Here is a 17,784-nt window from a genome sequence, read left to right on the forward strand (position 1 = left end):
TCTTTTGTCTTAATTTTTTGAGTTTAAGGAAAACCGACAGGGGGGGGGTAAGAATATCCTAGGATAGATTTACCCCCCGGTATATGTTCACTGATGTAGATGTACACTTCAAGATGGTATTAATATTATATCTTTTGTCTTCATTTTCTTTGAGTTTAAGGAAAACCGACAGGGGGTAAAAATATCCTAGGATAGATTTACACCCCGGTATATGTTCACTGATGTAGATGTATTTAATACACTTCAATATGGTATTAATATTATATCTTTTGTCTTCATTTTCTTTGAGTTTAAGGAAAACCGACAGGGGGGTAAGAATATCCTAGAATAGATTTACCTCCCGGTATATGTTCAGTGATATAGATGTACACTTCAATATTGTTATAATATTATATCTTTTGTCTTCATTTTCTTTGAGTTTAAGGAAAACCGACAGGGGGTAAGAATATCCTAGGATAGATTTACCCCCCGGTATATGTTCACTTATGTAGATGTACACTTCAATATGGTATTAATATTATGTCTTTTGTCTTCATCTTCTTTGAGTTTAAGGAAAACCGACAGGGGGTAAGAAAATCCTAGGATAGATTTACCCCCGGTATATGTTCACTGATGTAGATGTACACTTCAATATTGTTATAATATTATATCTTTTGTCTTCATTTTCTTTGAATTTAAAGAAAAACGACAGGGGGGTAAGAATATCCTAGGATATATTTACCCCCGGTATATGTTCACTGATGTAGATGTACACTTCAATATGGCATTAATTACATATCTTTTGTCTTCATTTTCTTTGAGTTTAAGGAAAACCGACAGGGGGGTAAGAATATCCTAGGATAGATTTACCCCCCGGTATATGTTCACTGATGTAGATGTACACTTCAATATGGTATTAATATTATATCTTTTGTCTTCATTTTCTTTGAATTTAAAGAAAACCGACAGCGGGGTAAGAATATCCTAGGATAGATTTACCCCCCGGTATATGTTCACTGATGTAGATGTACACTTCAATATGGTATTAATATTATATCTTTTGTCTTCATTTTCTTTGATTTTAACGAAAACCGACAGGGTGTAAGAATATCCTAGGATAGATTTACCCCCGGTATTTGTTCACTGATGTAGATGTACACTTCAATATGGTATTAATATTATATCTTTTGTCTTCATTTTCTTTGAGTTTAAGGAAAACCGACAGGGGGGTATATCTACCCAAAGATAGATTTACCCCCCGGTATATGTTCACTGATGTAGATGTACACTTCAAAATCTTATTAATGTTATATCTTTTGTCTTCATTTTCTTTGAGTTTAAGGACAACCGACAGGGGGGTAAGAATATCCTAGGATAGATTTTCCCCCCGGTATATGTTCACTGATGTAGATGTACACTTCAATATGGTATTAATATTATATCTTTTGTCTTCATTTTCTTTGAGTTTAAGGAAAACCGACAGGGGGTAAGAATATCCTAGGATAGATTTACCCCCCGGTATATGTTCACTGATGTAGATGTACACTTCAATATGGTATTAATATTATATCTTTTGTCTTCATTTTCTTTGAGTTTAAGGAAAACCGACAGGTTTGTAAGAATATCCTAGGATAGATTTACACCCGGTATTTTTTCATTGATGTAGATGTACATTTCAATATGCTATTAATATTATATCTTTTGTCTTAATTTTTTTGAGTTTAATAAAAACCGACAGGGGGGTAAGAATATCCTAGGATAGATTTACCCCCCGGTATATGTTCACTGATGTAGATGTACACTTCAATATTGTTATAATATTAAATCTTTTGTCTTCATTTTCTTTGAATTTAAAGAAAACTGACAGGGGGGTAAGAATATCCTAGGATAGATTTACCCCCGGTATATGTTCACTGATGTAGATGTACACTTCAATATGGCATTAATTATATATCTTTTGTCTTCATTTTCTTTGAGTTTAAGGAAAACCGACAGGGGGGTAAGAATATCCTAGGATAGATTTACCCCCCGGTATATGTTCACTGATGTAGATGTACACTTCAATATGGTATTAATATTATATCTTTTGTCTTCATTTTCTTTGAATTTAAAGAAAACCGACAGGGGGGTAAAAATATCCTAGGATAGATTTACCCCCCGGTATATGTTCACTGATGTAGATGTACACTTCAATATGGTATTAATATTATATCTTTTGTCTTCATTTTCTTTGATTTTAACGAAAACCGACAGGGGTTAAGAATATCCTAGGATAGATTTACCCCCCGTATATGTTCACTGATGTAGATGTACACTTCAATATGGTGTTAATATTATATCTTTTGTCTTCATTTTCTTTGAGTTTAAGGAAAACCGACAGGGGGGTAACAATATCCTAGGATAGATTTACCCCCCGGTATATGTTCACTGATGTAGATGTCCACTTCAATATGGTATTAATATTATATCTTTTGTCCTCATTTTCTTTGAGTTTAAGGAAAACCGACAGGGGGTAAGAATATACTAGGATAGATTTACCCCCCGGTATATATTCACTGATTTAGATGTACACTTCAATATGGTATTAATATTATATCTTTTGTCTTCATTTTCTTTGAGTTTAAGGAAAACCGACAGGGGGGTAAGAATATCCTAGGATAGATTTACCCCCCGGTATATGTTCACTGATTTAGATGTACACTTCAATATGGTATTAATATTATATTTTTTGTCTTCATTTTCTTTGAGTTTAAGGAAAACCGACAGGGGATAAGAATATCCTAGGATAGATTTACCCCCCGGTATATGTTCACTGATGTAGATGTACACTTCAATATGGCATTAATATTATATCTTTTGTCTTCATTTTCTTTGAGTTTAAGGAAAACCGACAAGGGGGGTAAGAATATCCTAGGATAGATTTACCCCCCGGTATATGTTTACTGATGTAGATGTACACTTCAGTATGGTATTAATATTATATCTTTTGTCCTCATTTTCTTTGAGTTTAAGGAAAACAGACAGGGGGTAAAAATATCCTAGGATAGATTTACTCCCCGGTATATGTTCACTGATGTAGATGTACACTTCAATATGGTATTAATATTATATCTTTTGTCTTCATTTTCTTTGAGTTTAAGGAAAACGGACAGGGGGGTAAGAATATCCTAGGATAGATTTACCCCCGGTATATGTTCACTGATGTAGATGTACACTTCAATATGGCATTTATATTATATCTTTTGTCTTCATTTTCTTTGAGTTTAAGGAAAACCGACAAGGGGGTAAGAATATCCTAGGATAGATTTACCCCCCGGTATATGTTCACTGATGTAGATGTACACTTCAATATGGTATTAATATTATATCTTTTGTCTTCATTTTCTTTGAGTTTAAGGAAAACCGACAGGTTGGTAAGAATATCCTAGGATAGATTTACCCCCCGGTATTTTTTCATTGATGTAGATGTACATTTCAATATGCTATTAATATTATATCTTTTGTCTTAATTTTTTTGAGTTTAAGGAAAACCGACAGGGGGGGGTAAGAATATCCTAGGATAGATTTACCCCCCGGTATATGTTCACTGATGTAGATGTACACTTCAAGATGGTATTAATATTATATCTTTTGTCTTCATTTTCTTTGAGTTTAAGGAAAACCGACAGGGGGTAAAAATATCCTAGGATAGATTTACACCCCGGTATATGTTCACTGATGTAGATGTATTTAATACACTTCAATATGGTATTAATATTATATCTTTTGTCTTCATTTTCTTTGAGTTTAAGGAAAACCGACAGGGGGGTAAGAATATCCTAGAATAGATTTACCTCCCGGTATATGTTCAGTGATATAGATGTACACTTCAATATTGTTATAATATTATATCTTTTGTCTTCATTTTCTTTGAGTTTAAGGAAAACCGACAGGGGGTAAGAATATCCTAGGATAGATTTACCCCCCGGTATATGTTCACTTATGTAGATGTACACTTCAATATGGTATTAATATTATGTCTTTTGTCTTCATCTTCTTTGAGTTTAAGGAAAACCGACAGGGGGTAAAAAATCCTAGGATAGATTTACCCCCGGTATATGTTCACTGATGTAGATGTACACTTCAATATTGTTATAATATTATATCTTTTTTCTTCATTTTCTTTGAATTTAAAGAAAAATGACAGGGGGGTAAGAATATCCTAGGATATATTTACCCCCGGTATATGTTCACTGATGTAGATGTACACTTCAATATGGCATTAATTACATATCTTTTGTCTTCATTTTCTTTGAGTTTAAGGAAAACCGACAGGGGGGTAAGAATATCCTAGGATAGATTTACCCCCCGGTATATGTTCACTGATGTAGATGTACACTTCAATATGGTATTAATATTATATCTTTTGTCTTCATTTTCTTTGAATTTAAAGAAAACCGACAGCGGGGTAAGAATGTCCTAGGATAGATTTACCCCCCGGTATATGTTCACTGATGTAGATGTACACTTCAATATGGTATTAATATTATATCTTTTGTCTTCATTTTCTTTGATTTTAACGAAAACCGACAGGGGTTAAGAATATCATAGGATAGATTTACCCCCCGTATATGTTCACTGATGTAGATGTACACTTCAATATGGTATTAATATTATATCTTTTGTCTTCATTTTCTTTGAGTTTAAGGAAAACCGACAGGAGGGTATATCTACCCAAAGATAGATTTACCCCCCGGTATATGTTCACTGATGTAGATGTACACTTCAAAATCTTATTAATGTTATATCTTTTGTCTTCATTTTCTTTGAGTTTAAGGACAACCGACAGGGGGGTAAGAATATCCTAGGATAGATTTACCCCCCGGTATATGTTCACTGATGTAGATGTACACTTCAATATGGTATTAATATTATATCTTTTGTCTTCATTTTCTTTGAGTTTAAGGAAAACCGACAGGGGGTAAGAATATCCTAGGATAGATTTACCCCCCGGTATATGTTCACTGATGTAGATGTACACTTCAATATGGTATTAATATTATATCTTTTGTCTTCATTTTCTTTGAGTTTAAGGAAAACCGACAGGTTTGTAAGAATATCCTAGGATAGATTTACACCCGGTATTTTTTCATTGATGTAGATGTACATTTCAATATGCTATTAATATTATATCTTTTGTCTTAATTTTTTTGAGTTTAAGGAAAACCGACAGGGGGGTAAGAATATCCTAGGATAGATTTACCCCCCGGTATATGTTCACTGATGTAGATGTACACTTCAAGATGGTATTAATATTATATCTTTTGTCTTGATTTTCTTTGAGTTTAAGGAAAACCGACAGGGTGTAAGAATATCCTAGGATAGATTTACCCCCGGTATTTGTTCACTGATGTAGATGAACACTTCAATATGGTAATATTATATCTTTTGTCTTAATTTTTTTGAGTTTAAGGAAAACCGACAGGGGGTAAGAATATCCTAGGATAGATTTACCCCCGGTATATGTTCACTGATGTAGATGTACACTTCAATATTGTTATAATATTAAATCTTTTGTCTTCATTTTCTTTGAATTTAAAGAAAACCGACAGGGGGGTAAGAATATCCTAGGATAGATTTACCCCCGGTATATGTTCACTGATGTAGATGTACACTTCAATATGGCATTAATTATATATCTTTTGTCTTCATTTTCTTTGAGTTTAAGGAAAACCGACAGGGGGGTAAGAATATCCTAGGTTAGATTTACCCCCCGGTATATGTTCACTGATGTAGATGTACACTTCAATATGGTATTAATATTATATCTTTTGTCTTCATTTTCTTTGAATTTAAAGAAAACCGACAGGGGGGTTAGAATATCCTAGGATAGATTTACCCCCCGGTATATGTTCACTGATGTAGATGTACACTTCAATATGGTATTAATATTATATCTTTTGTCTTCATTTTCTTTGATTTTAACGAAAACCGACAGGGGTTAAGAATATCCTAGGATAGATTTACCCCCCGTATATGTTCACTGATGTAGATGTACACTTCAATATGGAGTTAATATTATATCTTTTGTCTTCATTTTCTTTGAGTTTAAGGAAAACCGACAGGGGGGTAACAATATCCTAGGATAGATTTACCCCCCGGTATATGTTCACTGATGTAGATGTCCACTTCAATATGGTATTAATATTATATCTTTTGTCTTCATTTTCTTTGAGTTTAAGGAAAACCGACAGGGGGTAAGAATATACTAGGATAGATTTACCCCCCGGTATATATTCACTGATTTAGATGTACACTTCAATATGGTATTAATATTATATCTTTTGTCTTCATTTTCTTTGAGTTTAAGGAAAACCGACAGGGGGTAAGAATATCCTAGGATAGATTTACCCCCCGGTATATTTTCACTGATGTAGATGTACAATTCAATATGGTATTAATATTATATCTTTTGTTTTCATTTTCTTTGATTTTAAGGAAAACTGACAGGGGGGTAAGAATATCCTAGGATAGATTTACCCCCCGGTATATGTTCACTGATGTAGATGTACAATTCAATATGGTATTAATATTATATCTTTTGTCTTCATTTTCTTTGAGTTTAAAGAAAACCGACAGGGGGTAAGAATATTCTAGGATAGATTTACCCCCCGGTATACGTTCACTGATGTAGATGTACACTTCAATATGGTATTAATATTATATCTTTTGTCTTCATTTTCTTTGAGTTTAAGGAAAACCGACAGGGGGATAAGAATATCCTAGGATAGATTTACCCCCCGGTATATGTTCACTGATTTAGATGTACACTTCAATATGGTATTAATATTATATTTTTTGTCTTCATTTTCTTTGAGTTTAAGGAAAACCGACAGGGGGTAAGAATATCCTAGGATAGATTTACCCCCCGGTATATGTTCACTGATGTAGATGTACACTTCAATATGGCATTAATATTATATCTTTTGTCTTCATTTTCTTTGAGTTTAAGGAAAACCGACAAGGGGGGTAAGAATATCCTAGGATAGATTTACCCCCCGGTATATGTTCACTGATGTAGATGTACACTTCAGTATGGTATTAATATTATATCTTTTGTCCTCATTTTCTTTGAGTTTAAGGAAAACAGACAGGGGGTAAAAATATCCTAGGATAGATTTACTCCCCGGTATATGTTCACTGATGTAGATGTACACTTCAATATGGTATTAATATTATATCTTTTGTCTTCATTTTCTTTGAGTTTAAGGAAAACGGACAGGGGGGTAAGAATATCCTAGGATAGATTTACCCCCGGTATATGTTCACTGATGTAGATGTACACTTCAATATGGCATTTATATTATATCTTTTGTTTTCATTTTCTTTGAGTTTAAGGAAAACCGAGAAGGGGGTAAGAATATCCTAGGATAGATTTACCCCCCGGTATATGTTCACTGATGTAGATGTACACTTCAATATGGTATTAATATTATATCTTTTGTCTTCATTTTCTTTGAGGTTAAGGAAAACCGACAGGGGGGTAAGAATATCCTAGGATAGATTTACCCCCTGGTATATGTTCACTGTTGTAGGTGAACACCTCAATACGGTATTAATGTTATATCTTTTGTCTTCATTTTCTTTGAGTTTAAGGAAAACCGAGAGGGGGGTAAGAATATCCTAGGATAGATTTACCCCCCGGTATATGTTCACTGATGTAGATGTACACTTCAATATGGTATTAATATTATATCTTTTGTCTTCATTTTCTTTGAGTTTAAGAAAAACGGACAGGGGGGTAAGAATATCCTAGGATAGATTTACCCCCCGGTATATGTTCACTGATGTAGATGTACACTTCAATATGGTATTAATATTATATCTTTAGTCTTCATTTTCTTTGAGTTTAAGGAAAACCGACAGGGGGGTAAGAATATCCTAGGATAGATTTACCCCCCGGTATATGTTCACTGATGTAGATGTACACTTCAATATGGTATTAATATTATGTCTTTTGTCTTCATTTTCTTTGAGTTTAAGGAAAACCGACAGAGGGGTAAGAATATCCTAGGATAGATTTACCCCCGGTATATGTTCACTGACGTAGATGTACACTTCAATATGGTATTAATATTATATCTTTAGTCTTCATTTTCTTTGAGTTTAAGGAAAACCGACAAGGGGGTAAGAATATCCTAAAATAAATTTACCTCCCGGTATATGTTCACTGATGTAGATGTATACTTCAATATGGTATTAATATTATATCTTTTGTCTTCATTTTCTTTGAGTTTAAGGAAAACCGACAGGGGGTAAGAATATCCTAGGATAGATTTACCCCCCGGTATATGTTCACTGATGTAGATGTACACTTCAATATGGTATTAATATTATATCTTTTGTCTTCATTATCTTTGAGTTTAAGGAAAACCGACAGGTTGGTAAGAATATCCTAGAATAGATTTACCCCCCGGTATTTTTTCATTGATGTAGATGTACATTTCAATATGCTATTAATATTATATCTTTTGTCTTAATTTTTTTGAGTTTAAGGAAAAAAGACAGGGGGGTAAGAATATCCTAGAATAGATTTACCTCCCGTTATATGTTCAGTGATATAGATGTACACTTCAATATGGTATTAATATTATATCTTTTGTCTTCATTTTCTTTGAGTTTAAGGAAAACCGACAGGGGGTAAGAATATCCTAGGATAGATTTACCCCCCGGTATATGTTCACTGATGTAGATGTATTTAATACACTTCAATATGGTATTAATATTATATCTTTTGTCTTCATTTTCTTTGAGTTTAAGGAAAACCGACAGGGGGGTAAGAATATCCTGGAATAGATTTACCTCCCGGTATATGTTCAGTGATATAGATGTACACTTCAACATGGTATTAATATTATATCTTTTGTCTTCATTTTCTTTGAGTTTAAGGAAAACCGACAGGGTGTAAGAATATCCTAGGATAGATTCACCCCCGGTATTTGTTCACTGATGTAGATGTACACTTCAATATGGTATTAATATTATGTCTTTGGTCTTCATTTTCTTTGAGTTTAAGGAAAACCGACAGGGGGTAAGAATATCCTAGGATAGATTTACCCGCGGTATATGTTCACTGATGTAGATGTACACTTCAATATTGTTATAATATTATATCTTTTGTCTTCTTTTCTTTGAATTTAAAGAAAACCGACGGGGGTGTAAGAATATCCTAGGATAGATTTACCCCCGGTATATGTTCACTGATGTAGATGTACACTTCAATATGGTATTAATATTATATCTTTTGTCTTCATTTTCTTTGAGTTTAAGGAAAACCGACAGGGGGGTAAGAATATCCTAGGATAGATTTACCCCCCGTATATGTTCACTGATGTAGATGTACACTTCAATATGGTATTAATATTATATCTTTTGTCTTCATTTTCTTTGAGTTTAAGGAAAACCGACAGGGGGGTAACAATATCCTAGGATAGATTTACCCCCCGGTATATGTTCACTGATGTAGATGTACACTTCAATATGGTATTAATATTATATCTTTTGTCTTCATTTTCTTTGAGTTTAAGGAAAACGGACAGGAGGGTAAGAATATCCTAGGATAGATTTACCCACCGGTATATGTTCACTGATGTAGATGCACACTTCAATATGGTATTAATATTATATCTTTTGTCTTCATTTTCTTTGAGTTTAAGGAAAACCGACAAGGGGGTAAGAATATCCTAAGATAGATTTACCCCACGGTATATATTCACTGATGTAGATGTACACTTCAATATGGTATTAATATTATATCTTTTGTCCTCATTTTCTTTGAGTTTAAGGAAAACAGATAGGGTGTAAGAATATCCTAGGATAGATTTACCCCCCGGTATATGTTCACTGATGTAGATGTACACTTCCATGTGGTATTAATATTATATCTTTTGTCTTCATTTTCTTTGAATTTAAAGAAAACCGACAGGGGGTAAGAATATCCTATGATAGATTTACCTCCCGGTATATGTTCACTGATGTAGATGTACACTTCAATATGGTATTAATATTATATCTTTTGTCTTCATTTTCTCTGAGTTTAAGGAAAACCGACGGGGGGGTATATCTATCCTAGGATAGATTTACCCCCCGGTATATGTTCACTGATGTAGATGTACACTTCAATATGGTATTAATATCATATCTTTTGTCTTCATTTTCTTTGAGTTTAAGGAAAACCGACAGGGTGGTAAGAGTATCCTAGGATAGATTTACCCCCCGGTATATGTTCACTGATGTATATGTACACTTCAATATGGTATTAATATTATATCTTTTGTCTTGATTTTCTTTGAGTTTAAGGAAAACCGACAGGGGGGGAAGAATATCCTAGGATAGATTTACCCCCCGGTATATGTTCACTGATGTAGATGTACAATTCAATATGGTATTAATATTATATCTTTTGTCTTCATTTTCTTTGAGTTTAAGGAAAACCGACAGGGGGTAACAATATCCTAGGATAGATTTACCCCCCGTTATGTTCACTGATGTAGATGTACAATTCAATATGGTATTAATATTATATCTTTTGTCTTCATTTTCTTTGAGTTTAATAAAAACCGACAGGGGGTAAGAATATCCTAGGATAGATTTACCCCCCGGTATATGTTCACTGATGTAGATGTACACTTCAATATGCTATTAATATTATATCTTTTGTCTTCATTTTTTTTGAGTTTAAGGAAAACCGACAGGGGGGGTAAGAATATTTTAGGATAGATTTACCCCCCGGTATATGTTCACTGGTGAAGATGTACACTTCAATATGGTATTAATATTATATCTTTTGTCTTCATTTTCTTTGAGTTTAAGGAAAACCGACAGGGGGGGTTAGAATATTCTAGGATAGATTTACCCCCCGGTATATGTTCACTGATGTAGATGTACACTTCAATATGGTATTAATATTATATCTTTTGTCTTCATTTTCTTTGAGTTTAAGGAAAACAGTCAGGGGGTAAGAATATCCTAGGATAGATTTACCCCCGGTATATGTTAACTGATGTAGATGTACACTTCAATATTGTGTTAATATTATATCTTTTGTCTTCATTTTCTTTGAGTTTAATGAAAAAGGACAGTGGGGTAAGAATATCCTAGGATAGATTTACCCCGGGTATTTTTTCATTGATGTAGATGTACATTTCAATATGGTATTAATATTATATTTTTGTCTTCATTTTCTTTGAGTTTAAGGAAAACCGACAGGGGGGTAAGAATATCCTAGGATAGATTTACCCCCCGGTATGTGTTCACTGATGTAGATGTATACTTCAATATGGTATGAATATTATATCTTTTGTCTTCATTTTCTTTGAGTTTAAGGAAAACCGACAGGGGGTAAGAATATCCTAGGATAGATTTACCCCCGGTATATGTTCACTGATGTAGATGTACACTTCAATATGGTGTTAATATTATATCTTTTGTCTTCATTTTCTTTGAGTTTAATGAAAAAGGACAGTGGGGTAAGAATATCCTAGGATAGATTTACCCCCCGGTATATGTTCACTATTGTAGATGTACACTTCAATATGGTATTAATATTATATCTTTTGTCTTCATTTTCTTTGAGTTTAAGGAAAACCGACAGGGGGGTAAGAATATCCTAAAATAGATTTACCCCCGGTATATGTTCACTGATGTCGATGTACACTTCAATATGGTATTAATATTGTATCTTTTGTCATCATTTTCTTTGAGTTTAAGGAAAACCGACAGGGGGGTAAGAATATCCTAGGATAGATTTACGCCCGGTATATGTTCACTGATGTAGATGTACACTTCAATATGGTATTAATATTATATCTTTTGTCTTCATTTTCCTTGAGTTTAAGGAAAACCGACAGGGGGGTAAGAATATCCTAGGATAGATTTACCTCCCGGTATATGTTCACTGATGTAGATGTACACTTCAATATGGTATTAATATTATATCTTTTGTCTTCATTTTCTTTGAGTTTAAGGAAAACGGACAGGGGGGTAAGGATATCCTAGGATAGATTTACCCCCCGGTATATGTTCACTGATGTAGATGTACACTTCAAGATGGTATTAATATTATATCTTTTGTCTTCATTTTCTTTGAGTTTAAGGAAAACCGACAAAAAAATAAGAATATCCTAGGATAGATTTACCCCCCGGTATATGTTCACTGATGTAGATGTACACTTCAATATGGTATTAATATTATATCTTTTGTCTTCATTTTCTTTGAGTTAAGGAAGACCGACAAGGGGGTAAGAATATCCTAGGATAGATTTACCCCACGGTATATGTTCACTGATGTAGATGTACACTTCAATATGCTATTAATATTATATCTTTTGTCCTCATTTTCTTTGAGTTTAAGGAAAACGGACAGGGTGTAAGAATATCCTAGGATAGATTTACCCCCCGGTATATGTTCACTGATGTAGATGTACACTTCAATATGGTATTAATATTATATCTTTTGTCTTCATTTTCTTTGAGTTTAAGGAAAACCGACAGGGGGTAAAATATCCTAGGATAGATTTACCCCCCGGTATATGTTCACTGATGTAGATGTACACTTCAATATGGTATTAATATTATATCTTTTGTCTTCATTTTCTTTGAGTTTAAGGAAAACCGACAGGGGGTAAGAATATCCTAGGATAGATTTACCCCCCGGTATATGTTCACTGATGTAGATGTACACTTCAATATGGTATTAATATTATATCTTTTGTCTTAATTTTCTTTGAGTTAAAGGATAACCGACATGGGGGTAAGAATATCGTAGGATAGATTTACCCCCGGTATATGTTCACTGATGTAGATGTACACTTCAATATGGTATTAATATTATATCTTTTGTCTTCATTTTCTTTCAGTTTAAGGAAAACCGACAGGGGGGTAAGAATATCCTAGGATAGATTTACCCCCGGTATATGTTCACTGATGTAGATGTACAATTCAATATGGTATTAATATTATATCTTTTGTTTTCATTTTCTTTGAGTTTAAGGAAAACCGACAGGGGGGTAAGAATATCCTAGGATAGATTTACCCCCCGGTATATGTTCACTGATGTAGATGTACACTTCAATATGGTATTAATATTATATATTTTGTCCTCATTTTCTTTGAGTTTAAGGAAAACGGACAGGGGGGTAAGAATATCCTAGGATAGATTTACCCCCGGTATATGTTCACTGATGTAGATGTACACTTCAATCTGGTATTAATATTATATCTTTTGTCTTCATTTTCTTTGAGTTTAAGGAAAACCGACAGGGGGGTAAGAATATCCTAGGATAGATTTACCCCCGGTATATGTTTACTGATGTAGATGTACACTTCAATATGCTATTAATATTATATCTTTTGTCTTCATTTTCTTTGAGTTTAAGGAAACCGACAAAGGGGTAAGAATATCCTAGGATAGATTTTCCCCCCGGTATATGTTCACTGATGTTGATGTACACTTCAATATGGCATTAATATTTTATCTTTTGTCTTCATTTTCTTTGAGTTTAAGAAAAACCGACAGGGGGTAAGAATATCCTATGATAGATTTACCCCCCGGTATATGTTCACTGATGTAGATGTACACTTCAATATGGCATTAATATTATATCTTTTGTCTTCATTTTCTTTGAGTTTAAGGAAAACCGACAGGGGGGTAAGAATATCCTAGGATAGATTTACCCCCCGGTATATGTTCACTGATGTAGATGTACACTTCAATATGGCATTAATATTATATTTTTTGTCTTCATTTTCTTTGAGTTTAAGGAAAACCGACAGGGGGGTAAGAATATCCTAGGATAGATTTACCCCCTGGTATATGTTCACTGTTGTAGGTGAACACTTCAATATGGTATTAATGTTATATCTTTTGTCTTCATTTTCTTTGAGTTTAAGGAAAACCGAGAGGGAGGTAAGAATATCCTAGGATAGATTTACCCCCCGGTATATGTTCACTAATGTAGATGTACACTTCAATATGGTATTAATATTATATCTTTTGTCTTCATTTTCTTTGAGTTTAAGAAAAACGGACAGGGGGGTAAGAATATCCTAGGATAGATTTACCCCCCGGTATATGTTCACTGATGCAGATGTACACTTCAATATGGTATTAATATTATATCTTTAGTCTTCATTTTCTTTGAGTTTAAGGAAAACCGACAGGTGGGTAAGAATATCCTATGATAGATTTACCCCCCGGTATATGTTCACTGATGTAGATATACACTTCAATATGGTATTAATATTATATCTTTTGTCTTCATTTTCTTTGAGTTTAAGAAAAACCGACAGGGGGTAAGAATATCCTAGGATAGATTTACCCCCCGGTATATGTTCACTGATGTAGATGTACACTTCAATATGGCATTAATATTATATCTTTTGTCTTCATTTTCTTTGAGTTTAAGGAAAACCGACAGGGGGGTAAGAATATCCTAGGATAGATTTACCCCCCGGTATATGTTCACTGATGTAGATGTACACTTCAATATGGCATTAATATTATATCTTTTGTCTTCATTTTCTTTGAGTTTAAAGAAAACCGACAAGGGGGTAAGAATATCCTAGGATAGATTTACCCCCCGGTATATGTTCACTGATGTAGATGTACACTTCAGTATGGTATTAATATTATATCTTTTGTCCTCATTTTCTTTGAGTTTAAGGAAAACAGACAGGGGGTAAAAATATCCTAGGATAGATTTACTCGCCGGTATATGTTCACTGATGTAGATGTACACTTCAATATGGTATTAATATTATATATTTTGTCCTCATTTTCTTTGAGTTTAAGGAAAACGGACAGGGGGGTAAGAATATCCTAGGATAGATTTACCCCCGGTATATGTTCACTGATGTAGATGTACACTTCAATATGGTATTAATATTATATCTTTTGTCTTCATTTTCTTTGAGTTTAAGGAAAACCGACAGGGGGGTAAGAATATTCTAGGATAGATTTACCCCCGGTATATGTTTACTGATGTAGATGTACACTTCAATATGCTATTAATATTATATCTTTTGTCTTCATTTTCTTTGAGTTTAAGGAAAACCGACAAAGGGGTAAGAATATCCTAGGATAGACTTACCCCCGGTATATGTTCACTGATGTTGATGTACACTTCAATATGGCATTAATATTTTATCTTTTGTCTTCATTTTCTTTGAGTTTAAGGAAAACCGACAAGAGGGTAAGAATATCCTAGGATAGATTTACCCCCCGGTATATGTTCACTGATGTAGATGTACACTTCAATATGGTATTAATATTGTATCTTTTGTCTTCATTTTCTTTGAGTTTAAGGAAAACCGACAGGGGGGTAAGAATATCCTAGGATAGATTTACCCCCTGGTATATGTTCACTGTTGTAGGTGAACACTTCAATATGGTATTAATGTTATATCTTTTGTCTTCATTTTCTTTGAGTTTAAGGAAAACCGAGAGGGGGGTAAGAATATCCTAGGATAGATTTACCCCCCGGTATATGTTCACTAATGTAGATGTACACTTCAATATGGTATTAATATTATATCTTTTGTCTTCATTTTCTTTGAGTTTAAGAAAAACGGACAGGGGGGTAAGAATATCCTAGGATAGATTTACCCCCCGGTATATGTTCACTGATGCAGAAGTTCATTTCAATATGCTATTAATATTATATCTTTTGTCTTAATTTTTTTGAGTTTAAGGAAAACCGACAGGGGGGTAAGAATATCCGAGGATAGATTTACCCCCCGGTATATGTTCACTGATGTAGATGTACACTTCAATATGGTATTAATATTATATCTTTTGTCTTCATTTTCTTTGAGTTTAAGGAAAACCGACAGGGGGGTAAGAATATCCTAGGATAGATTTACCCCCGGTATATGTTCACTGATGTAGATGTACACTTCAATATGGTATTAATATTATATCTTTTGTCTTTATTTTCTTTCAGTTTAAGGAAAACCGACAGGGGGTAAGAATATCCTAGGATAGATTTACCCCCCGGTATATGTTCACTGATGTAGATGAACAATTCAATATGGTATTAATATTATATCTTTTGTTTTCATTTTCTTTGAGTTTAAGAAAAACCGACAGGGGGTAAGAATATCCTAGGATAGATTTACCCCCCGGTATATGTTCACTGATGTAGATGTACAATTCTATATGGTATTAATATTATATCTTTTGTCTTCATTTTCTTTGAGTTTAAGGAAAACCGACAGGGGGTAAGAATATCCTAGGATAAATTTTCCCCCCCGGTATATGTTCACTGATGTAGATGTACACTTCAATATGCTATTAATATTATATCTTTTGTCTTCATTTTCTTTGAGTTTAAGGAAAACCGACAGGGGGGTAAGAATATCCTAGGATAGATTTACCCCCCGGTATATGTTCACTGGTGAAGATGTACACTTCAATATGGTATTAATATTATATCTTTTGTCTTCATTTTCTTTGAGTTTAAGGAAAACCGACAAGGGGTAAGAATATTCTAGGATAGATTTACCCCCCGGTATACGTTCACTGATGTAGATGTACACTTCAATATGGTATTAATATTATATATTTTGTTTTCATTTTCTTTGAGTTTAAGGAAAACCGACAGGGGGGTAAGAATATCCTAGGATAGATTTACCCCCCGGTATATGTTCACTGATGTAGATGTACAATTCAATATGGTATTAATATTATATCTTTTGTCTTCATTTTCTTTGAGTTTAAGAAAAACCGACAGGGGGTAAGAATATCCTAGGATAAATTTCCCCCCCCGGTATATGTTCACTGTTGTAGATGTACACTTCAATATGCTATTAATATTTTATTTTTGTCTTCATTTTCTTTGAGTTTAAGGAAAACCGACAGAGGGTAAGAATATTCTAGGATAGATTTACCCCCCGGTATACGTTCACTGATGTAGATGTACATTTCAATATGGTATTAATATTATATCTTTTGTCTTCATTTTCTTTGAGTTTAAGGAAAACCGACAGGGGGTAAGAATATCCTAGGATAGATTTACCCCCGGTATTTTTTCATTGATGTAGATGTACATTTCAATATGCTATTAATATTATATTTTTGTCTTGATTTTCTTTGAGTTTAAGGAAAACCGACAGGGGGGTAAGAATATCCTAGGATAGATTTACCCCCCGGTATATGTTCACTGATGTAGATGTACAATTCAATATGGTATTAATATTATATCTTTTGTCTTCATATTCTTTGAGTTTAAGAAAAACCGACAGGGGGTAAGAATATCCTAGGATAAATTTTCCCCCCCGGTATATGTTCACTGATGTAGATGTACACTTCAATATGCTATTAATATTATATCTTTTGTCTTCATTTGCTTTGAGTTTAAGGAAAACCGACAGGGGGGTAAGAATATCCTAGGATAGATTTACCCACCGGTATATGTTCACTGGTGAAGATGTACACTTCAATATGGTATTAATATTATATCTTTTGTCTTCATTTTCTTTGAGTTTAAGGAAAACCGACAGGGGGTAAGAATATTCTAGGATAGATTTACCCCCCGGTATACGTTCACTGATGTAGATGTACACTTCAATAAGGTATTAATATTATATCTTTTGTCTTCATTTTCTTTGAGTTTAAGGAAAACCGACAGGGGGGTAAGAATATCCTAGGATAGATTTACCCCCGGTATTTTTTCATTGATGTAGATGTACATTTCAATATGCTATTAATATTATATTTTTGTCTTCATTTTCTTTGAGTTTAAGGAAAACCGACAGGGGGGTAAGAAT

This window comes from Thermobia domestica, chromosome 15 (assembly GCF_964235325.1).
Source record: "Thermobia domestica chromosome 15, izTheDome1.hap1.1, whole genome shotgun sequence".
NCBI classification, from domain to species: Eukaryota; Metazoa; Arthropoda; class Insecta; order Zygentoma; family Lepismatidae; genus Thermobia; species Thermobia domestica.